The following is a 14,197-nucleotide window of genomic DNA, read 5'->3' on the forward strand; positions in this document are numbered from 1 at the left end:
TGGGCGAGTTGTTCTCATCGCGCAATTAGAGCCTTCATTCCTGCGTTACCCTCCACCTCCTCTAGGGTCTTGGACACCGTCCATCACCGCCGCCTCCGCCGCCGGTCATGCGGGGAATGGCCAGACTGGTGTCTTCCTTCATTAGCGCGCCCAAAGTAGAAAGGCTTTCTTGCTTCTGCGTTTACACTTTACTAGCTTCTCTTAGGGTCGTCGCGTGCCGGCCAGTCGTCGTCTATGATTAGAGCCTCTTTGTTTGCCAACGGCCCTTGAGGAGGTCTGGGAGAGCGTTTCAACGGCGTTTCTTATTACGCAACCGCCGTTGGATGCAAACAAGAGGAGCGTTCGTTCTGGCGTCTTCCAGGGGGCTCGTCCACTGCTGACGCTCCTGGACGCCAAGACAAGGCATCAAGCAGCGCGTGCGATTTGCCCGAGGCCCCGTAAAGTTTTGGCGCCAATGCGTCTGGACTGAAGGGGCTGAGTTAGGCGTCGACTCGTTTCCGGCCTTCCTCCTTCATTTCTGTGATGGACGTCTTATTACCGCCAGCGTTAGCGCGTGAGGTTGCACGCTCCGTGAATGCGCCATTATGGCTATATCCAGTGGAGCTCGTGTTGTGCTGACGCTGGTGACGGATGAGCAAAGGAAGTTAAAAGAGGGAAATAATTGGCCGAAATGGCGGAAGGCCGGAAGAGGGGTGGCTGAAGTCTCGCAGCTGCATCTGGAAGTAGCAGTCACGTGGGCCTTCGGTGTCTACACTGTAAACACAGTAACCTATAACGTAACTTTTGGACGTGAGTAACTTTTGTCACAAAGGTTACAATTGAGGTTTTTTTATGTTTTCATTATGTTTTCTTTATTTTTGTGGAGCCAAAAGGTTACAACAGTCGAAAGTCAACCGTTTCAAAGGTTACGATGAAAAAATTGCCAAGTAACCTTTGCGCTGTAACCTTTGCGCAGCACGGTAACCTATATTCGTCGTCAAGCGAGGAGATATGCACATATAGAGGACGTATGCTGCTTTATGTGCGGGAATGTGCTTTTCGGATGCAATGGGCCTGCGGTTTCGACCGCAAAGAGGAGTCATCAACGTACGCTATCGCATGAGCCCGATACTGCTGTTTTGGGTCGCAGCCACATTGAATCGCGCGTTATCAGATATCTGCCTTCACATTTACCAAAGGAGGCTGTGAATGCAATGCAAATGCAGAATTTTACGGCTGTATATGAGATCACATCTTGAATGTTCGATTCCTATCCATGAATTTTGCAAAGAAACCCAACGTGCTACTTCTCTAAGCATGTTCTGTACCGGTTTTATTGCGCGAATAAACGTTAATAAGCAAGTATTTCAAATTTCATGTAATTTTTCGATGACTCGAATAGAGCCTATTTCTCATCTTAGTCGAACCGATACGCGATAGCAACGGTGGCAATTAATAGTAAAAAGCAGACATATGGAAGGGGAGCGCCTGGAAAAGCGACAGCGGACGTAACCGCATTTGCGGGCCGCCGAGAGCGCGATTCGATTTACCTTCATGTGGCTCTTTTCATACACTTCCAATGTATCAGTTCTAGTGGAAAATATTTATCACAGATCAAAACGTAATGAGCCCACGGTACGAACGGCGGCGCCTATAAGAAACGAGTAATTGGCGAAGAACTACTCAAAATATGGCACAACGGCCGCTCCAGTATGCGTGAGACGCGCATGCGCAGATGGCCAGCGCTTCACCCAATGAAAAGCGGCGCTTCTGTTTCAAACGCTTGGCATCGTTGCACGCCGGCAAGTCTGGACGGCGGGAAGGCTCGGACGTTGCAGCGTTGCGGAGGCTGCTTTGTTCTTGGAACCGTTTGAGCCGAGAGTTGGAACCGTTCGTGAACCACCCCGTCTTTTGGTGGCGAACCTAAAATAGTGGTTTGTTTGGGGGAATGCCGCTAAGCAGCAGGGACCTGTGGGGTACGCTGCGCAGCAGCTGCAACGAACCTCAATGTGACTGTAGACGCTACGTCGTTGTGTGCTCGGCGGACAGCTCCGCGCCCGGCGCTATTCGTTGCGACTACTGCAGTCACGTTCCTGGGGTTCATGGAAGAATGACGGACTTGGGTGAGTGGCCTTTTTCTTTTTACCATATGCACAATAGCGACCTGCGAAGTCATTTATTTCATGCTTGTCAAAGTGCGTATTTTCTTTGTTTGCCAGAGCAGCTTCATTCCTAAGCCTCGTTGAGTGCACTTCGGAGCGAAATGTGGTTCAGTAGTTTGAGTGCCTCATTCACCTATTGCGCGGGGTTTCGTGCCAAAAGTTTGGTTATCCAGAATATTGGTTTTAGACTATTGTTGCCGTATGTCATTTGGGGTCATTAGTGCGATAACACGGGGGTAATCCAGCGCTAATTCTTGATCGTTTGCATGCGTGTGCGCGCGTTTTTTTTTTGCATACATACAAAAGAGCATGCGTAAAACGCACGACGCTACTTTTTTAATGAAGGGTGTGATTTGGGCGAGTTGGTATTGTAGGCGATTTTATGACGCAATTCCACATCGGCGCTATACTCCGGCCCAGGCGGCGGCAGTCGCCTGCTCGACTCGAGTGGCGATCACGTGAATCTGGCTCGGTGCGCCGGTCGGTCCCAGTGCCTACCTCATTGCCTGCCTATCCTCTTTCCTCTCTTCCCGGCGCCGTCTGGATGACGTTTGTGTTTGTGATGGTTGTTTTTCGCGAGTGCGGCGCGTCGACTCATCAGCGTTGGCGACGGGAAGCGCAGCGCAGGGTGTGTGGTGCGCGAGCGATCTGAGCGGACGTGCGTAAGACAGTGCGAGCCCTATTGAAGTGCGCTAACCAGAATTAAGTTGTAACTGCAATATATCCGTTTTTTATTCTCACAAATTTGTGTGAGCGTCGAGTGTTCTTACTCGTGCCCCCTCCCGGTTTGGTCATCTGTAACAGTATTGATTCATATATTGAAAACAGCGCGGGAAAACGAGGCGGTGTGTTGTGTCTTTCTTTGCTCGTCTCGTTTTCCCGCGCTGTTTTCACTATGAAGTGGTACCTTTGTTTTGAATCTGAATTTTGAAAGTTTGCACGTCGTTTCATTGATTATCAGCTGATCGGTGCGCCATACGATTTTGGCAATACAACTGGGCTCATTAAAAAAATTGGCTGTGGTTTGACCAATGGTCATCCTGAGTGAATTGTGGAAGCGCGGAGTGAATCGCAGCAGCGGCGCTGCGATGCGGTAGGCACTGCGGTGTTCTTTGTATACCATGTTTCACTCTGGTGAGAATATCAAGCATGCTTTAAGTATGAATGGTTGCTCACTGGCTCTAATTTAACATTCCACAGATCCCACTGCCTGAAGAGTTGCAAGTGACTGCACCTTATGTATATACACCTGCACTGAGTGTTTACGCTGGAAGTAGTAAAGGAGTGATCTCGATCAGCAACGGCAACCTAGAGCGTGCCCTCTTCTTTTGCCTGTTGGCATATTACATAAAAAGCCTCGACTATCCACCGCCATTTTCCGCCATACTCATCCTGCTGCAGAAGATTGCCCTGCCAGACACTTTAGTGCCACGTGGACTAACCGACTTAAGAGCTTATTCATGCTCTTAAAAAAGAATAATTTGTTGTAATTTTCTGGAAAGAAATGTTTTGAATTGTTCACTTTCTAATATGTTGAATTATATTTTCCACAGCTAAATTGAGCAAGTTTTTTTTTAACTGCAGTACACAAGTTGATGTACTTATGCGAGCGTTGGCAGGCTCATAGCACTGTTAATGTTGCAAGTTATTGGTCATGCCATTGTGCATCTTTGTTAATGAAGTGACTGGAGGAGTCACAAAGGGCTTTTGTTTATATGATCTAGGCAAGTTGTTCTGAATTTGCTGATGCTATGTACCTCTGAAAGCTGTTAGGCACAGGTATATCTCTGGTTGCTGTTTAGCCAAGATGTTTAATCCTATTGATTGTTGTTTTCGTTTGTATGTGGCCGCAAGTTTTAAAAGAACTTATGTTATCTGCACTGCTTGGACCACCCTTCCTGATCTCTTATTGTATAGTCATTTTAATCTTTCTTTTAAGAGGTGTGGTAAAATGTGTGATCAAAATATTGCCTTCTCTGATATTTTTGCCATTCATAATTTGTGTCTGTTGTATCCCTCACACAATGTCAAGTTGACTTGGCACTTGGACTTGAATAATAAAGCTTTTATTTTGTTCTTTTTGGTGCTAAAATTACAGTGCCTATGTTTTTTTTACATTGCAATAAGAGTGATATGCTGTAGCCAAGCTCTATTCGAAGCGAGACTTCCCTTATAAAAATTTCTATAGAAAGTCCATAGACTGTCTATAGACTTTAGTCTATGAAGTCTATAGACTGTCTATAGACAAATCCTTTAGACTGGTCTATAGACAGTCTATAGATTTATGGCCATACACTTTTAGTAGACTTTTGTCTATAGACAGTCTATAGACAAATGTCTACTGAAAGTCTATAGGTCTATAGGAAGTCTATAGACACATGTCTATAGACAGTCTATAGACGATCTATAGATTTATGGTCATACATTTCCTATAGAGTTGTCTATAGACCGTCTATAGACACTTGTCTATAGACGGACTATAGACGACGGACTATAGACTGTCTATAGACAGTCTACAGACAAAAGTCTACTGGTCCAGTAGACATATGTCTATAGACTGTCTATAGACATTCCATAGGTGTGTGGCCTGGCAGTGCTATAGACCTTTGTCTATAGACAGTCTATAGACCTCTGTCTACTGAACTATTAGTAGACCATTATCTATAAACTGCCTATAGACAGTCTACAACCACTGAAAAAAGTCACCAGAGTTCACAAATGACACAATCAATATACTTACAAATTTAGTTTTATTTCCAAGCTATCCAGGCCGGGAATATGCAATACATGGACCATAAGAATGCACAATAACATAAATGTTGAAAGTAACAGTCCCGCTAGTTTCCTCAGAAGCATTCTTGCGGCCTGTTGTCTGCAGTCAATCATCCGGGCATGTTCACCTGTACAGCACAAAGGAAAAAAATAACAGAGGAACTGAAAAAAAAAATTCCCATACCATCTCTACACATGTGCTTTACAATGAAAGGCATATCCTGGCTATGCCATTCTAGAAAGGCAATCTTGATCTTTTGGTTTGGTTTTATGGGGTTCAAAGACCCAAGGCGACACAGGCTACAAGACGCTGAAGTGAAAGGCTGCGGAATAATTTCGGCCAGTTCTGCAGAGTACACAAGCCTTTAGCATTTTGCCTCTATTAAAATGCGACCGCATAGGCCGGAATCGAACCTGCATCTTTCAGGTCGCCAGACGAACATGATAGCCACTGAGCTATCACGCCGGCGCAATCATTTCAGTAAATACACGACAGATTATAAGTGTCTTCACAAAACACTGTAACAAAGACCCGTAATCCCTGGAGAACTCTACTCTGAATCCAGTACTGATACTGATTTCTGTATGGCAATCATTTTACATTATTTGTAACAGAAGACATTGAACAATTGTGCCACATATCTGCATTGACTCGCAAGGAGGTGTTAAGAATGCCACCTCCATAAAATACAGATTCAGCGCACCTTACACAGGGATCCAAAAAGAAGAATATTGCAGCATTTATCCTTATAACCGCTATAGAAGCGCTTCAAAATACCCTGCGTGAGGCCTGGTATACCCGGCCAAATTTTTAACTGGCTCTGGTGTTGCATCGCTAAATGCACCTTGTAAAAAAGGTGCCTTTTAGCTACACTGCTGGCATATTCATGCTGTAATTTGACGAGTGAAATGTCATTTCGTGGTTCCTTTTTGTTCATATATTGTTTGAGTGCAGCACTTGCGTGTTTAGATCAACGTTATCAGAAATATTCGTCTGCCACTACAACAGCTGAAACAAGCGGCAGACGCAGCAATGAATCTGGTCCATATGGCCTCATCCTCTGGGTAAACTACCACTCCTTTCATGGCGGACAAGTCGTTTACCTAGAGTAAGTGCAAATGCGCCACCAGAACCATTAGTGCGTATTCCTCTTGTTTCGGCTGTTCGTAGCAGCAGACGATGAATATTTCTGATAACTTTGATCGAAACACGCAAGTACTCCACTCAAACGTTATATTAACAAAAAGAAACTATGAAATGCCATCTCACGTGTCAAATTACAACATGAATATGCCAGCAGTGTAGCCAAAAGGCACCTTTTTTACAAGGTTCATTTATCGATGCAACACCAGAGCCAGTTAAAGATTTGGCCGGGTGTACGTAAGTCGATACTCAAACGGGCACAAGCTATACAAAACCGGCAGGCAGAAGCGACCAGTTCACCACAGATTTGCGCCTATAACTTGAAGCACAAAGATGGAACAGCATACTCATACATCAGCGCGCGCTCTTAGAAACAAGCGGGTTGCAGCGCTTCCATGCCGCGCTCATTATTCAGAAAACTAATACAGGACACAGAGGCTGCAGCTGCGCCGTTTCAAAAGCAGTCGCGAGTTTAAGACAACAAATTACTGTCACGATAAAATACCGTCTGAAATTCAATTAGTCTTTCCTTCAAGTGCAGCACCAACAGCGCCGTAAAGAGGTGTGTTTCTTGCATGGAGGTAGCCTAACCCAACGCTGCTAGAAAAATCAACGAAAGCATTGAACGCGCTCAAAGTACGAAGTATTTAAATGAAGCAATTAACGCTTTCAAGAGGTGCAGCTATAGTAACACGAGAGCTTAATTTAATTTTAGGCGCAAATAAGCGGCGAATTACATCGGCGCTTTCGTAAGTTAGCAGTCTGAAATCAGAAACACATACTTTGCCTCTCGCGCAAATGGTATTAGAGAAATCTGTGCACGCGTGAGCGGAATTCATGAACGAACCACTCGGAAAGAAATGTAAGCCACCTCTTGTCGAGCCGACCTTTACCCAGCTTTCAAAATGAAGTGCCCGCAGGCGAGCGGGGGCGGCCAACGGCTCTGATGACAGACATGGAGGAATCCGTACGTGTGCAACGACGGGGAGACGGGATGGAGCTCGTGGGTTCTTCGCGGTGTTTGAGCACGCCGGCCAATCGCGCGGGCAATGAATTTTATACCATCACACTAAAAGAATTCCTTCAGCGCTGCTTAACTACAACTTTGACAACCGTCTCGCGCTCCAGTCTGTAGCGTTACAAGACACCTTTGCTGAAACGTCGGCGCCCACGACGCGCACCGAGCGAGCGTCCATATACGTAGGAAGGAAATGCACACCTCAAAAAGAACAGCACTCCAAGGTCCAGACAAGCGATAACACAAAGATTAGAAAATAAATGTAATCCACCACAGAACGAGAGCGTATGTAAGTACGTTTTCGGAGGTGCAAAGTAAATTGAGCTCACACGGCGCTAACTACCGCACAGTTCCATTTCGGCCGTCATTCACAGGCTAAACGACATTTCTGGCCGCGCGTCTACCTTGAAACACGAAAACTCTAGTAGACAGCTCGCGAGGAGCGGCTTATCATCAAGGGCATCGCACAGACTGCCTTTCCGCGCGTTAGTAAAGACAGCGGCACAGAGATAAGCGGCATTAGTCGAGAACCCGATGGCTTCCGCCTTAGAAACGAAGATAGGACGTTTGTCACTGCGCACATAATCTGTTCTGCACACACAGCTCTGCTTAGAGTGGTTTAGGAGACCAAATGAATAAAATATAAACGTATAGACTTACCGTAAGCGGACGATGCAGCTGGATTTTGAAGAAAACGTAATCCGCGAAAAAAACGCCGACTCCACCGACGCAGCCACGCACAGGGTTGTTTGCAGCCCGAATGATTTTCCGCCGTCTCGTGGTAAAACGGTAAAACGTGAAACAGAAACCCATTTCACGGTCGTATCTTTATCGCTCGCACTCTTTCCGTGTGGAGCTTGAACTGATATCCAAGACCACAGAAGGTAACTGGTTTATAAGCGTGAATTCTTCGCATACCCTCTAGAAACCTTATTGTTTTCGTGAAAAGAGAACCGAAATCTAACTGCTTGACTGTATACGCGCCGCATCTCCCACCGAATAGTATGTGGTACAATTCTCAAATAATAATTATAATGTTGCATAGCATAACGTCTTTTTTGCGTGTGTTCGTGTTTAGAAAACTGATATGCTCGACATCAGCGTGTCATCGGCTCCGAAGCAACAGGTGCAAGGGTAGGAACGAAAAAATACTGGCTTTCTGATTGTTGCGTCGGTGAACTTATTCACGTGAATACAAACTGCAAAGGTATAAATGGGAGATGTTAATCGCACAGAGGACCAGGCTCTTTGAGACTATTCTGAGGTGTTTCTAAGCGATGGGCGCTTCCTTGAATTCTCACACCCGTCTTTCCCCCTTTATTTTCAGGACATTTTAAAGAGAAATGTAGAAGCCTTGATGAAATGTGTCTGATTTCAGCGCGTTGGACAGTAACGATCGAAAGATGGAATGGAACTGTGTCGAGCGATTCCTTTAAGGGACAGCGTATTCATTCGATGTAGTAGAGTTTGCGGCGCCTTTACTTCAAGAACGGCTGCCTTTCCGCGGCTTACTTGTTAGCATTAAATATTTAATTGTATTGACAATATACGTCACGATATAACGAAAAGGAGCTTGTCAAGGCTCCTGAAAATATACAGGTGGGTGTTGTAATGTCCTCACGCAATACTTTTTTAATTTCCGTAATAGCGAAGGAGGTGGAGGACTCCCGACATAGTTGCGGTCACCAGATGCAGGTCCCCGCAGCATGCAGTGCAAAAATAAATTGGCATTGTTCTATACTTAGTCGAAAGTCAGTGTATCGAACATTGTTAGATAAAATCAGGATTGTTATAGACTGGTCTATAGACAGCAGACTATCTATAGTGTACAGTGCATAGACGAAAGGAAATTGAGGCATTTGTAGACTGTAGTCTATAGAGAGTCTATAGACCGACTATAGACGAAAGGAAATTGAAGCAGCTATAGACCGTAGTCTATAGAGAGTCTATAGACCGTCTACAGACGAAAGCAAATTGAGGCTATAGACCTTAGTCAATAGACAGTCTATAGAACATCTATAGACGAAAGAAAATTGAGCCAGCTATAGACTTTAGTCTATAAAACGTCTATAGACAAAAAGAAATTGAGGCAACTACAGACCTTGGTCTATAGAGAGTCTATAGACCGTCTATAGACAAAAGGAGATTGTGACAGCTATAGACCTTAGTCTATATCGAGTCTATAGATCGTCTATAGACAAAAGGAAATTGAAGCAATTATAGACTTTAGTCTATAGAGAGTCTATAGACAAAAGGAAATTGAGGCAGCTATAGACCTTAGGCTATAGCGAGTCTATAGACTGTCTATAGACGAAAGGAAATTGAGGTAGTTATAGACCTAAGTCTATAGGGAGTCTATAGACCGTCTATAGACGAAAGGAAATTGAGACAGCTATAGACCTTAGTCTATAGGGAGTCTATAGACCGTCTATAGACGAAAGGAAATTGAGACAGCTATAGACCTTAGTCTATAGATAGTCTATAGACCGTCTATAGACCAAAGGAAATTGAGGTAGTTATAGACTTAAGTCTATAGAGAATCTATAGACCGTCTATAGACTAAAGGAAATTGAGGCTGCTATAGACTTTAGTCTATAGAGAGTCTATAGATAGTCTATGGACAAAAGGAAATTGAGACAGCTATAGACTTTAGTCTATAGATTTTCTATAGACTGTCTATAGACAAAAGTAAAAGTCTATAGGATGTCTATAGAGTCTATAAAAAGTCTATAGAAAGTCTATAGACCATTTTTATAAGGGTTCATCTGAGCATGCTTTATTGAGTTGCTTGTTCAACGTGGTTCTATTTGGCATGCCAACAGTAATACTGTAATATGGGCCCATATTTTAGTGCTTGCATGCCCATTTATTGTGATATTTTTTTGCAAAACGTTTGCAAAAATGGTGCCTTGAACATGCCTGCATCTGTTACATTCTTTAATTTTTCTTCAATGTAGACAATATTTGGGAAGTTTTGTTGTTTTGTATTTCCTCTAGTCTTGAAGATGTTGGAGTCAATTAAAAATTTGCCTACCATATGCCGATAATTGTCATTTTTCTCCTTTTTAAACCATTCTCTTGCTTGGCCAATTTTTGTTCCATTCAAATTGCAATCCACCAGAGCTCTGTATTGCATCACCTTCAGCAAGTTGGAGAGACATTTTTGCCATTTTTAGGCCAGCCATTGCGGCTTACAAAGGTTACACATTTTGGAGCACGTAACCTATGGCTAACTCGATGATGTATACCTTTGTAAAAGTTACAGCGCTAAAAACGTCGCGTAACCTATGCCTAAAAAGAAGTAACCTTTACCATTTGTAACTTTTACAAAAGTTATAAGTGGAAAAGTTACATTCCGTAACCTTTAAATTATAGGTATACTTCAATGTGAAAATGTGCACCTTTACAAAGGTTACCCAAAGGTTACCGTGTTTAGAGTGTAGGAGTCGACTGGACTTCGAACGGGTGAGCGAGATGACGCTGTTTCGCTTCGAGAGCTCTTGGGTGCCCCGATACCTCAAGAGCCGAGCGCTATTCTGTCGATAGAGGCCAACATCAATTTGCCTCATTACCCGTTTCATGAGTTCTACGTAGTGGAAACTAATACGTGGAGTGTCTGCCTCACCACTACTCCGGCATATGAGCACCGACTCTAAACCGAAAATGGGCACAGAAGGAATTACGAGCTTAGGGCCTTGGTGCTCGCGAAGAACTATTGGATCGCATAGAGTCCCACTGTGGCTGATGTACTTCTACCGTCAGTCTCTCCTGGGGGAGGAATCCGCTGCCTGGTACAATAACGATCGCTGAAAATGCCATTAGTTTCGAATAGACCAGCCCTTGTTTTCTTTGCATTCCTCTCATGTTTAGAAGGCATAGAAAATGATTCCTAAATTAATTACTAATATAAGAGGTCACTGTGGCTTGTGACCGCTTTCATTTACTAAAGCAGCAATGGTTGTGCTTCAGAGTCTAGCGTGCGGAAGCGTAGTTAGGCACCAAGGGACTAACCCATATACGCCTCCTAGACCTTCCTTTCTTAAAGTGCATAGTAATCGAACTATAGTTCAGTAACGATTATCACTGCAGGTTATGCCGCCGCGGTGGCTCAGTGGTTATGGCACTCGGCTGCTGACCCGATAGACGCGGGCTCGATCCCGGCCGCGGCGGCCGAATTTCGCTGAAGGCGAAATTCTAGAGGCCCGTGTACTGCGCGATGTCAGTGCACGTTAAAGAACCCCAGGTGGTCTAAATTTCCGGAGCCCTTCACTACGGCGTCCCTCATAGCCTGAGTCGCTGTGGGACGTTAAACCCCCTTAGACCATTAAACGAATCACTGCAGGTTATGATCCCTTTTTTGCATTGACTATCTAAGAGAAAATTATTTTCTCGTGTAGAGACTCCGCTTGGGCCAACGCAGCTGGACCCTAAAAGGCTATAACCCGCGCACCGTTCCTAGCCTTCCGTTGCTTAGGATGCATAGTAATTGAATTACAGTCAGGCCCTACGAAAGAGAAGAAACGCACGATGCAGTAGCGCCCACGCACCTGACCAAATCGCACGACGCACCACCGCGCATAGCTTGCTTCTGCGGCCGGTTGATGTTTAATGCATATACGCGCACGCATGAGCGCCTATATTCAGGCATGGCGCGTAGGAGCTTGGCCGCAACGCTGTCTGCCGGTCTTCCAGGATCGTGAGCCGGAAGCGCCTGTGAAAGCGCGGAAAGCGAACGCCGTTCTCGCTCTCATCCGGCTCGGAGTTTCTCGTGATGACGTAACCGCGCCGAGCTCACTCGCGACCCTCCATGATCGATGACGTAAGCAAAAAAAGCGGATCCCTTCTTTCTCCGTCGTTGTCTTCGTCACGAGTTTGTAAAAATAACGCGCCACGGACAACCCGGGCCCGCTGACGACGCGTCCGTCCGCAATAAGCGTTTTCCTCCCCCTGGTCGTTCGGGCATTTCCGTTTTGTTTGGCGGTGTATGATCCGCGCTGAGACTACTACCGAAGTTATCCGGATATAACTCGCTTGTTACTTGTTATTTTGGTCGACTGTTTCTAGGGGAATCCCCCAAGGTGCAGTAGATTTGTGATAAAGGAGTAATTACTCTCTTATCACGAATGGGAGTAATTACTTCCAGTAGTTGCAGTGTGGAAGCTGTATAGTTTCCCTTTGTAGCCGCATGGCTGCGCTTGCGTGGATGCCAATGAGTAATCGCTCTCTCATTCATTGTTATTCTCCATGCTTGAAAGCGATGGGCTGATGTACTGGTGATGGGCCCACAGAGCGACTTTGTAACGCTTGATGAAGTTTTGATCAATTGCTGCAGTTCCGAAACTCACACGTGCAGTTGCTAGGCTTCAGAACTTTCCGTGACGATTATTGCAAAGTTTAGAAGCGAGAAGATTGTTGGGCCACCAGCGGGAATCAAATACACTGCCAAATTTTGGTCAAAACATAGAGGAAGATGAAGATCGGTTCCGTGACGCCCTCTATAGCCGACTGCAGTCCTGTGCCGTTGCCTCGGTCTGTTGTCTCACCCTGTGACTACAGGCCCAAGGGGCCCTCAGACTTTGTTACGGCGTTTCCGTTACCAGAACGATGAAACAAACAAACAAAACAACTGAAATTTCCGTTCTCCTTCTTTGCACCAAATGGCAGCGTTATTTCACTAACGCAGCGTGCCTCCAGGACACATGTTTGCTACCAACGAGCCCGGTCTCAAACACTACCGGTGCTAGTTCACAACTGTCTTGAAGGCGCTCGCTACAGAAGATTATAGATGAAATTCTCGGGCCTACCAAAGACCCGTGAACCGAAAACAACAGTCTTAAAATTGCACGATGCAGTCGCACGACGAACAAACATCGTCCCTGCGATCCTCCCTGCATGACTCGGAGTGCTGAACCAGTGCTATTGCATTAGCCTTCTTAGGGAGATTTCGCTGACACGATCCTGCCAACTTAGTGCAGGTGACGGAGGCGAAATACGGAAGCGTAACTGTAATGTCAGTACGGTGCACTTTAAGGAGCCCCAGGTGGTAAAAAGTAATCAGGAGCCCTCCACTCTATGGCCTGCTCCATAACCCAGAGTTTAACTTGGAACGCACAGGTCTGTTAACCATGAAACGCAGTAGCTTGCCGCTTCGTGTGGTGTGTTTCTATGGAGAACGATGTCGGCAACCACAGACAAACTTCTTGCCTTTGATTGAGTTAATGGTGGGCTTTATTTCTGTCTGCGCTTCCGGCTGTTTCTTCGCAGCGATGAATTTTTCTTACTTGCTGTAGACTGATTAATTATGGTGACCTGCGTGCTCACCAACAGGATTTCATATACCTTAAGACCAGTGTATGCTGTACGGTTTCTTCTTTGATTTCCGCATTGTTTGCTGAACACTATGTTGCAGTAAGCAATTGATGCCTTAGTGCGAGGTTTGCAGACTTGGGCGGTTTCAAAGTGGTGCGGAAATATGGTTCACTTTCTATGTATTAAACGTTAAGAGCACCGAAAAGTTTCTGGAATCCGCATTTTTTACAAGGTGTGGCGTTCTCTGGGGAGTGGCGGAAATTCTTCTGCTACTGGTTGAAAACAAACGCACTTGGGAGACGCAGGCGCGATCTGGTTCCACGAGGAGCCACCTGCTGCTGCGAAGTGGCAAGTTTTTGCGCTTGACAGCTGCCGCCATCTGTCGCGGGCGCCTGTCACTAACATGAACTGCGCATGCTCTGTAGGAGCCGGCGGGTTTATTTTCAACCAGTTGAGCGGAAGGAGAAGAGGCGCGCACGCGCAGAGCGGCCTTGTGAAAAAGGCGCATTATGCAGAATTCAAATTAAGGTTAACGTCTTTAATTCGCTTGACACTGACAGCGTCACTTCGATTATTCGGAATAACCGATTTAACTCGACTCCACTCCATGGCTGTTCGTGTCGAATAAATGTTAGTCCCTGAACAGAGAGTGAGTTTTAATCTGAGACAGGGTTATGTGCTTTCACTTTATTGCAGTACAGTTTCGTATGACTATTCCTCTGGGATCATATTCTTTGTTTGTTCGGCTTCAATTATCAACGGCCCCGCCTAGGTGGCTCAGTGGCTATGGTGCTCGGCTGCTGACCGGAAAGA

At 45.4% G+C, this 14,197-nt stretch overlaps 1 protein-coding gene and 1 long non-coding RNA gene across 3 annotated transcripts in view; one reads left to right on the plus strand and one right to left on the minus strand.

Annotated features, from left to right (window-relative positions):
* sano (CABIT domain-containing protein serrano) overlaps positions 1-14,197 on the plus strand; it is a 143,971-nt gene that overhangs the window by 87,802 nt on the left and 41,972 nt on the right. The window lies entirely within an intron of this gene.
* LOC149336077 (uncharacterized) lies at positions 4,875-7,817 on the minus strand. The gene is made up of 2 exons (XR_016284141.1): positions 7,736-7,817; positions 4,875-5,041 (listed from the first exon to the last, which is right to left on the minus strand). It is a non-coding gene; the product is annotated as an uncharacterized LOC149336077 (long non-coding RNA).

This window comes from Amblyomma mixtum, chromosome 7 (assembly GCF_055824585.1).
Source record: "Amblyomma mixtum isolate Tamu chromosome 7, ASM5582458v1, whole genome shotgun sequence".
In the NCBI taxonomy this organism is placed as follows: domain Eukaryota; kingdom Metazoa; phylum Arthropoda; class Arachnida; order Ixodida; family Ixodidae; genus Amblyomma; species Amblyomma mixtum.